Here is a 10,909-nt window from a genome sequence, read left to right as displayed (position 1 = left end):
TTCTCAGCAAGCACAGCTGGACGCAGGACCGTCCAGCTTAGTGGGGGAAAGGGTGTCCCTCATTACTGAGGCAGTCCACCACTACCAAGGCAGTTCACACAGCACAGGGCAGAGCCCGTAGCAGCTCAGCAATGCCTCTGCTGGCAGACTGTGATTAGACTACTCCGTACCAGGCAGGGCATCTGTGAAAAAAGGCAGCAGCATGACAGGAACTTATAAATAAAGCCAACCTTCCTAGGACAGAGCACCTGGGAAAAGAGGTGGTTATGAGTTCAGCTGCAGCAGACTTAAAGGTACCTGCCGAGCAGCTCTGCACAGAACAGTGGAGCTCCCAGAACAGCACTTGAGCTCCTGTAAGGGACAGACTGTCTCCGCAAGCAGCTCCCTGGCCCCCGTATACCTAAAGAGACACCTCACAAAGGGGAGCTCAGGCCAACATCTGGCAGGTACCCATCTGGGACGAGGATAGCAGAGGAAGAAACCTGTGGCAACCCTTGCTGTTCTGCAGCCCCCATGGGCGAACCACAGGCAAGCAGGGTTTGGAGTGCACCTCCATGCAGCAGAGGGGCCTGTTAGAAGGAAAACTAAGAAGCAGAAAGAAATAACTTCATCATTAACAAAAAGGTCATCCACTCAGAGACCCCATCTGAAAGTCACCAACTACAAAGACCACAGGTAGATAAAACCACTAAGATGGGAAGAAACAGTGCAAAAAGGAGGAAAACACCAAAAACCAGGAGGCCTCTCCCCATCCAAGGGATCACAACTCACCAGCTAGGGATCAAAGATGGATGAAGAATGAGTCTGATGAATTGACAGAAACAGGCTTCAGAATGTGGGTAATAACAAACTTCTCAGAGCTAAAAGAACATGTTCTAACCCAATGCAAAGAAACTAAGAACCTAGAGAAAAGGTTAGATGAGATGCTAACTAGGATAAACAGCTTAGAGAAGAATATAAACAACTTGATGAAGCTGAAAAACATGAGACCTTCATGAAGCATACACAAGTTTTAATAGCCAAATCGACCAAGCAAAAGAAAGAATATCAGAGATTGAAGATCAACTCAATGAAATAGAATGAGAAGGCAAGAATAGAGAACAAAGAGTGAAAAGAAATAAACAAAGCCTCCAAGAAATACAGGACTATGTGAAAAGACCTAATCTACATTTGATAGGTGTACATGAATGTGATAGAGAGAATGAATCCAAGCTGGAAAACACTCTTCAGGATATTATCCAGGAAAAGTTCCCCAACCTAGCAAGGCAGGTCGCCATTCAAGTCCAGGAATACAGAGACCATCACAAAGATATTCCTCAAGAAGAGCAACCCCACGGCACAGAATTGTCAGATTCACCAGGGTTGAAATGAAGGAAAAAATGCTAAGGACAGCAAGAGAGAAAGGTCAGGTTACCCACAAAGGGAAGCCCATGAGACTCACAACAGATCTCTCAGCAGAAACTCTACAAGCCAGAAGAGACTGGGGCCAATATTCGACATCCTTAAAGAAAAGAACTTTCAAACTAGAATTTCATATCCAGCCAAACTAAGCTTCATAAGTGAAGGAGAAAGAAAATCGTTTATGGACAAGCAATTGCTGAGTGATTTCGTCACCACCAGGCCTGCCTTACAAGTGCTCCTGAAGGAAACACTAAACATAGAAAGGAACAGCCAGTACCAGCCACTCCAAAAAGTACCAAATGGTAAACACCACCAACAGAATGAAGAAAACGTGTCAACTAATGGGCAAACAACCAGCTAGCATCAAAATGGCAGGATGAAATTCACACATAACAATATTAACCTTAAATGCAAATGGACTAAATGCCCCAATCAAAGGACACAGACTGGCAAATTGGATAAAAAGTCAAAACCCATCAGTATGCTGTATTCAGGAAACCCATCTCACATGCAAGGACACACATAGGCTCAAAATAAAGGGATGGAGAAAGATTTATCAAGCAAAATAAAAGAGTTAAAAAAAAGCAGGAGTTGCAATCCTAGTCTCTGATAAAATGGACTTTAAACCAACAAAGATCAAAAGAGACAAATAAGGGCATTATATAATTGTAAAAGGATCAATGCATCAAGAAAAGCTAACAATCCTAAATATATATGCACCCAATACAGGAGCACCCAGGTTCATAAAGCAAGTTCTTAATGACCTACAAAGAGACTTAGACTCCTAAACAATAATAGTGGGAGACTTTAACACTCTACTGTCAATATTAGACAGATCAACAAGACAGGAAATTAACAAGGATATTCAGGACTTGAACTCAGATCTGGACCAAGCAGACCTAATAGACATCTACAGAACCCTCCACCCCAAATCCACAGAATATACATTCTTTTCAGCACCGCATGGCACCTACTCTAAAATTGACCACATCATTTGAAGTAAATCACTCCTCAGCAAATGCAAAAGAATAGAAATCATAACAAACAGTCTCTCAGACCACAGGGCAATCAAATTAGAACTCAGAATTCAGAAACGAACTCAGAATTGCACAACTTCATGGAACCTGAACAACTGGCTCCTGAATGTCAACTGGATAAATAATGAAATGAAGGCAGAAATAAAGATGTTCTTCAAAACCAATGACAATGAATACACAATGTACCAGAATCTCTGGGACACATTTAAAGCAGTGTCTAGAGGGAAATTTATAGCAATAAATGCCCACAAGAGAAGCGAGGAGAGATCTAAAATTGACACCCTATTGTCAAAATTGAAAGAGCTAGAGGAGCAAGATAAAAAAAAAAAACTCAAAAGCAAGAAGAAGACAAGAAATAACTAAGATCAGAGCAGAACTGAAGGAGATAGAGATACAAAAATTTCTTCAAAAAATCAATAAATCCAGGAGCTGGTTTTTTGAAAAGATCAACAAAATAGACCGACAGCTAGCTAGATTAATAAAAAAGAAAAGGGAGAAGAATCAAATAGATGCAATAAAAAAATGATAAAGGGGATATCACCACTGACTCCACAGAAATACAAACTATAATCAGAGATTACTACAAACAACTCTATGCACATAAACTAGTAAGCCTGGAAGAAATGGATAAATTCCCAGACACTTGCACCCTCTCAAGCCTAAACCAGGAAGAAGTTGAAACCTTGAACAGACCAATAACAAAGGCTGAAGTTGAGGCAGTAATTAATAGCCTACCAACCAAAAAAAGTCCAGATTCAGATGGGTTCACACCTGAATTCTACCAGATGTACAAAGAGGAGCTGCTACCATTCCTTCTGAAACTATTCCAAACAATCCAAAAAGAGGGAATCCTTCCCAAATCATTTTATGAGACCAACATCATCCTGATACCAAAACCCGGCAGAGACTCAACTAAAAAAGAACACTTTAGGCCAATGTCTATGATGAACATAGATGCAAAAATCTTCAATAAAATACTGGCAAACCAATTGTAATAGCACATCCAAAAGCTTATCCATCACAATCAAATAGGCTTCACCCTAGGAATGCAAGTCTGGTTCAAAATATGCAAGTCTATAAATGTAATTCACCACATAAACAGAACCAAAGACAAAAACCACATGATTATTTCAATAGATGCAGAGAAGGCCTTCAAGAAAATTCAACAGCCCTTTATGCTAAAAACTCCCAATAAACTAGGTATTGAAGGAACATATCTCAAAATAATAAAAGCTATTTATGACAAACCTACAGCCAGTATCATACTGAATGGGCAAAAACTGGAAACATTCCCTTAGAAATCCAACACTAGACAAGGATGCCCTCTCTCACCACTCCTATTCAATATAGTATTGGAAGTTCTAGCCAGAGCAATTAGGGAAGAAAAAAAATAAAGGGTATTCAATTAGGAAAAGCGGAAGTTGAATTGCCTCTATTTGCAGGTGGCATGATTGTATATTTAGAAGACCCCATCATCTCAGCCCAAAATCTCCTTAAACTGATAAGCAACTTTAGCAAAGTCTCAGGATACAAAATCAATGTGCAGAAATCACAAGCATTTCTATACTCCAATAACAGACTAACATAGAGCCAAATCATGAGCAAACTCCCATTCACAATTGCTACAAAGAGAATAAAATACCTAGGAATACAACTATCAAAGAATGTAAAGGACCTCTTCAAGGAGAACTACAAACCACTGCTCAAGGAAATAAGAGAGGACACAAAGAAATGGAGAAACATTCCAGGCTCATGGTTAGGAAGAATCAATATCATGAAAATGGCCATACTGCCCAAAGTAATTTATAGATTCAACACTATCCCCATCAAGCTACCTATGACCTTCTTCACAGAACTGGAAAAAAATGCCTTAAACTTTATATGGAACCAAAAGAGACGCTGCATAGCCAAGACAATTCTAAGCAAAAAGAACAAAGCCGGAGGCAACATGCTACCTGATTTCAAACTATACTACAAAGCTGCAGTAATCAAAACAGCATGGTACTAGTACCAAAACAGAGATATAGACCAATGGAACAGAACAGAGGCCTCAGAGGCAATGCCACAAATCTACAACCATCTGATCTTTGACAAACCTGACAAACACAAGCAATAGGAAAAGGATTCCCTGTTTAATAAATGGTGTTGGGGAAACTGGCTAGCAGTGTGCAGAAAGCAGAAACTGGACCCCTTCCTAACACCTTACACTAAAATTAACTCCAGATGGACTAAAGACTTAAACATAATACCTAACACCATAAAAGCCCTAGAAGAACACCTAGGCAAAACCATACAGGACATAGGCATAGGCAAGGACTTTATGACTAAAACACCAAAAGCAATGGCAATGAAAGCCAAAATAGACAAATGGGATCTAATTAAACTCCAGAGCTCCTGCACAGCAAAGGAAACAATCATTAGAGTGAACCAGCAACCAACAGAATGGGAAAAATTTTTTGCAATCTATCCATCAGACAAAGGGCTAATATCCAGAATCTACAAAGAACTAAAACAGATTTACAAGAAAAAAATAAACAAACCCATCCAAAAGTGGGAGAAGGATATGAACAGACACTTTTCAAAAGAAGACATATATGAGGCCAACAATCATATGAAAAATGCTCATCATCGCTGATTATTAGAGAAATGCAAATCAAAACCACATTGAGATACCACCTCACAACAGTTAGAATAGCAATCATTTAAAAATCTGGAGACAACAGATACTGGAGAGGATATGGAGAAATAGGAACACTTTTACACTGTTGGTGGGAGTGTAAATTAGTTCAGCCATTGTGGAAGACAGTGTGGCTATTCCTCAAGGACCTAGAAATAGAAATCCCATTTGACCCAGCAAAATCCCATTACTGGCTATATACCCAAAGGATTATAAATCATTCTGTTGTAAGGACACATGCACACGAATGTTTATTGCGGCACTGTTTACAATAGCAAAGAATTGGAACCAACCCAAATGCTCATCGACCATAGACAGGACAAGAAAAATGTGGCACATATACCCCATGGAATACTACGCAGCCATAAGAAAGGATGAGTTTGTGTCTTTTGTAGGGACATGGATGAATCTGGAAACCATTATTCTCGCAAACTGACACAAGAATAGAAAATCAAACACTGCATGTTCTCACTCACTGGCAGGTGATGAACAATGAGAACACATGAACACAGGGAGGGGAGCATCACACACTGGGGTCTGTTGTGGGTGGGCCAAGGGAGGGACAGCGGGGGTGTGGGGAGGTCAGGGAGGGATAACAGGGGAGAAATGCCACATGTAGGTGATGAGGGGATGGAGGCAGCAAACCACATTGCCATGTGTGTACCTATGCAACAATCCTGCATGATTTGCACATGTACCCCAGAACCTAAAGTACAATAAAAAATAAATTTAAAAGCCTTTGTTAATTGTCTGAGCATTTTGTCTTGAAGTAAGAAATCTCTCCCTTGAGCTGTGATTTCTACTTTCATAGCCAAAATTTTTTCAATGCTGAGAACTGAAATTACTAGTTTTTCCTGTCTGCATTTGGAGTGGGAACTTCATCTCCAAGGACTGTGGAATCCTGTCTTCTCTAGCCCTGCAAGCTCAAAGTTACACTGGTACCAGCAGCCCCAAACCCTCCTCCACATCCTCCGCAACACTCCAGGTTGTATTTGTGCCTTCAGAGCAGCCCACCGCCACCAGGACCTGCTCTCCTTCACTTCATGACCGGAGCTGAAGTGCAGGTAAGGCAAGACAGTACACAGATTCTGAGAAAAACTGGACAAACTTCTAGGAGATGCTTGTGCCCAGAGGCTGATGTTTCAGCTTAGATCAGAGGTAAGTGATGTCTGAATTAGCATTGCTGGGAAAAATCACCAAGGTTTCCTCTGAGCAGTGGGATTGGTGGGGTGGGGGGCAGGTGACGCAGAGGGAGGAGGTTTGCAGAGCTATTCTGCCTTCCGTAGTATAAATGTTTTCAGTGATGGGATTGATTTTTACTTTGTAAGTGTATGTCAGGGGTACATTTCAAATAAAAATTTTAAATAAAATCAAGGCCAAGCACTATGGCTTTTACCTGTAATCCTAGCACTTGGGGAACCCAAGGTGAGTGGACTTGCTTGAACCCAGGAGTTTGCCTGAATCAGCCTGGCCAACATGGCAAAACCTCATCTCTAAAAAAAATACAAAAATTGCCAAACCTGGTGGCATGCGCCTGTAGTCCTAGCTACCTGAGGGGCTGAGGTAGGAGGATCACCTGTGCCCAGGAGGTTGAAGCTGCAGTGAGCCTAGATCATGCCACTGCGCTCCAGCCTGGATGACAAGGTGAGACCCTATCTCAAAAAATGAAATAAAATAAAGACCTTGACATAGATGCCACCTGTCTATGTGTCCTTACTCTCCTCTGTCATTGATTAAGAACTTTCTCTTTGGAAATGTCACCCTCGTCCTTCACCTCGCTCTCTCTAGAGCATGCACCTCCCTGCCCAGAAGCAGGAGACACAACTTGCTTCCCATTGAAGGCAAAAGGGCCTTGTGCTCTAGCATGCTAGACATTCGGTGTCTTTATGCTTTTAAAATACCACTGATTAAATCACATTTTAAGTTTTGTAAGATGCCAAATCAGTGTCATTATTATTAACATGTAAAGAAAGTGTCGTTTAGAATAAAGTTAGAAGCACAGCTCTGTTGTAATCATTTGTTTTTTATTTTGATTTTGAGACAGAGTTTCACTCTGTCACCGAGGCTGGAGTGCAGTGGCATGATCATTGCAACCTCTGCCTCCTGGGTTCAAACGATCCTCCTGACTCAGCCTCCTGAAGAGCTGGGATTACAGGCACACGACACCACACCCAGATAATTTTTGTACTTTTAGTAGAGATGGGGTTTCACCATGTTGGCCAGGCTGGTCTCCTGAGCTCAAGGGATCCACCTACCTCAGTCTCCTAAAGTGCTGGGATTACAGGTATGAGCCATACTGAGCCTGGCCCTTCACTCTCTTTAAATGAAATTTGGGATCTCTAAGCTTTTTCCATCTACTTCTAAAATTTAAAGAGGATAGATTTTCAAGGGGCCTTCCTGGGCTCCTGCCTGGGGCCTTATTGGCTATATCTGCTCCCTTAGCAGGACTGTCCTTAAAATGTGACTATTGGCTGGGGGCTGTAGCTCACGCCGGTAATCCCAGTGTTTTGGGAGGCCAATATAGGAGGATCGCTTGTGGCCATGAGTTCCAGAGCAGCCTGGGAAAGACAGTGAGACATCATCTCTACAAAAAGTAAAAAATTAGCTGAGTGCGGTGGCACACACCTGAAGTCCTGGCTACTTGGGAGGCTGAGGAGGGAGAATGGCCTGAACCCAGGAGTTCAGGGCTTCAGTGAGTTACCATCACATCACTGCACTCCAGCCTGGGTGGCAGAGTGCAAGCTGGTCTCAAAAAGCAAACCAAAAAACCTGACAATCCTTGCGAGAGGGCCGTATACAAGGGAAGTGTGTGAAAAATCAGCTCCTAAGGTAAGTTGCTGGGACATCTCAGTGGTGCAGAGACAAAGGAGGGATGCTGAGGGAGGCTTGGATACAGGTCCTGAAAAGAATAACACTGGCTTCCCCTTTGCTGATGTTCCTGGAAAAAAAGAAAAAAATTACACTGGGATTTGTTACTCTAGTCCCTGCTTCAGACATTCACCCCCAGCCCTGCGAGCATTACAGTTAGAGAAAGAGAACATCTCAACTGGTGACAACCGACATATGCCCTGGGGGTGTAAGTCTCCATGAAAAACACAGCAGTTGACCAAATCCTCCAGGTAAAAGACAGGAAAATGCCGGCCCAGGTCTCTGGCATAAGGCATGTAGGAATATTCTTCCCAAATTGTCTGAACATTGAAAAGGCGGGTGGAAGAGAGCTTCCTATGAGACAATGGCATCATCAGGCTCTCTAGTGGCAGCTGTGAGCAGATGACCCCACTCATAGGATGCGGCACTGCACTTCTCCCCCGTGCAAACCAGAGCACACACCCGAGGCCTCCGGAGTCAGGCAGCAGCAGGCTGAGGGCACCATGCCGGTGTAAGACAACAACAGGGTGAACAGCGTAGTGAGTGCCAGGGACGTGGGGAGCAGGCGCCTCGGCTAACAGTGGTGGTGGCCACTCAGCTCTAGCGACGCTGCTGCTGCTATCAATCTTCTGAACTGCTCCAGAAAAGCTGGAAATCTGGACTTTTATTAGAAACTTTTGGTTTTAAAATATTGACTCAATTTTGCTTTTTAGCCAACAGTAAAATTTTACTGAAAGGCATTTTTTAAATAGCCCAATAATATGTCAAGATCTATCATTTTTCTTTGTCTTACTAACTTTTTATTTTAGTGGCTCACTTTTTTTTTTTTTTAATTTTTGACAAGACCTTGCTCTGTTGCCCAGGCTGGAGTGAGTAGTGCAATCCTAGCTCACTGCAGCCTCAAACTCCTGGGCTCCAGCAAACCTTCTGCCTCAGCCTTCAGCGTAGCTGGAACCACAGGTACATGCCACCATACCCGGATATTTTTTCTTATTTTTTGGAAGAGATGGGGTCTCCCTATGTCACCCAGGCTGGTCTTGAATTCCTGGGCTCAAGCAATTCTCCTACCTCAGCCTCCCAAAGTGGTGGGATTACAGGTATGAGTCACCACACCCAAAATGGTGGGATTACAGGTATGAGTCACCACACCCAATATGGTGGCTCAATTTAAAAAACAAAACAAACAAACAAAAACCATGGTGCCAACTGAAAAGCAAAAGCAACCACATTTGTGGCCCATTACTGTGAGGGTCACCTGCTCCTGTTTGCATGGGACACTCTAGTTTGCACTTTTGGTCTGAGACTCCTTTCCCCCACGAATTCCCCTGCTGCCCTTCCCAGGAGCCCCTGACTCTCCTGTTCACAGCAGACTACTCTTTGTTTCAATGAAAACACCTGACCCAACTATTTGGTTATGCAAATAAAAAAGCAAAGACTATTTGGAGATCTGTGAAATAAAGACATTTGAGAAGCTGAGACCTAAAAAGCCTGATTGTTCCCTGTGACCAGGTACAAGGGGGTCCAGCTACAAAGTCCTACTCTACCTTGTAGGGTCTACCTACAAGGGGAGGTAGTTAGAGCTCCTTCCCGAGGTCCACTGGCCTGAGGGAAGAGCCTACCTTTGCCTGCATGGTCACAGGCCTTTGTGAGCCTGAGTTTCCCTGTTCTGTGGATGGTCTGTTTAGAGGAAGTCAAGAGCTGAGACCCACAGACTCAAGAAAAATGGTGAAGTAGCCCCTCCTCACATGGGAGTAACCAAGCAGGGGAGGCTCAGTCCAGACTGCGCCACCCATGTCTCCATACGAAATACGGTGCACCAAAGCTTCTGACTCCAAGAAATACACTGGCATGTCAGCCTCTTGTCAGCAGACTCCAGGCACCATTCCCATGTTCTGATTTAATGGGTCTGGAAGGGACCCAGGAATCTGCTTCTTTCACATGTATGCCACCTGATTCCAGTGCACACAGGCCAAATGCACTGAGAGAAGTGGCATCAGGGTGTTAGGCAGGACTATGTCATCCCTGGAGGTAGGAGTGGGCATTTCCCCCCAAAGAGAGTGGGGCTACCCTCTGACATTCATTCTGGGAAGGGCTAGGAAGGCTATATCCAGACCAGGTGAATGGGATGTTTCTTCCCTCTGGGCCTCATATTCTTGGGCCTGGATTCTAGGGAGCCTAGAAGGGCTTGGAAATACTCCAGGCTGGAGTGGTGAGAAAAGCTGGTCTCTAGAGCGTGGAGGTAGGCTGGGGTTAGGCTGGTAAGCATGGCCAGTACCCCATGGGCATGTCCACTTCTCCCTGATTCTCAGCTCTTGCTAACAGTCACGGCACCACCTGAGCTGTGATGTGGAGAGGTCGACTCTTCCGCTAGATCTGCACCTACTCTTAGGGTGGAGGAAGGGCTGGGGGAAGAGAATATACTCCCGGCATGAGCACAGCAGCAGCAGCAGCAATGGCCTTCCGAGTCTCACCCTGGAACCGGTTGGAAGTGAATCCAGGCAGTGTGGAATCCTAGAGTCCAGAACTGTGAGGGAAATCACTGGGCATGCAGCCCCCATCACTCCTGTCCAGAATAAAAGCAAGTTACATGGGGCAGACTGGTCCTTTGACCATGCCAGAGGACTCTTCTGAGCAAACTTGGGGTTTTGTTGCTAATCTGCCACTTGTACCCTGAACCAAGAAGAGCCAGGCAGCAATGCGTCTTTATTTACATATATATTTATTAAAATCCACATTTGCATAATGGGTCTTTTTCTCCAGATACAAAGCAATACAGGTACTCCTTACTTTACAGACAGGTATGCTCCAGTGGAGGGCAGCAGTCAAAGGTGACTCCTGAGAGAGGCCACAGCTCCCTAAGGGTGTATCAGGTTTCCACTTATTCAGTCTTCAGGCACTTTCAGCAGAGGCTGATATGGTCACCTGG

Source organism: Callithrix jacchus, chromosome 12, assembly GCF_049354715.1.
Source record: "Callithrix jacchus isolate 240 chromosome 12, calJac240_pri, whole genome shotgun sequence".
Classification (NCBI taxonomy): Eukaryota; Metazoa; Chordata; class Mammalia; order Primates; family Cebidae; genus Callithrix; species Callithrix jacchus.
The sequence above is the reverse complement of the archived record's forward strand: the minus strand, read 5'-3'. Positions refer to the sequence as shown.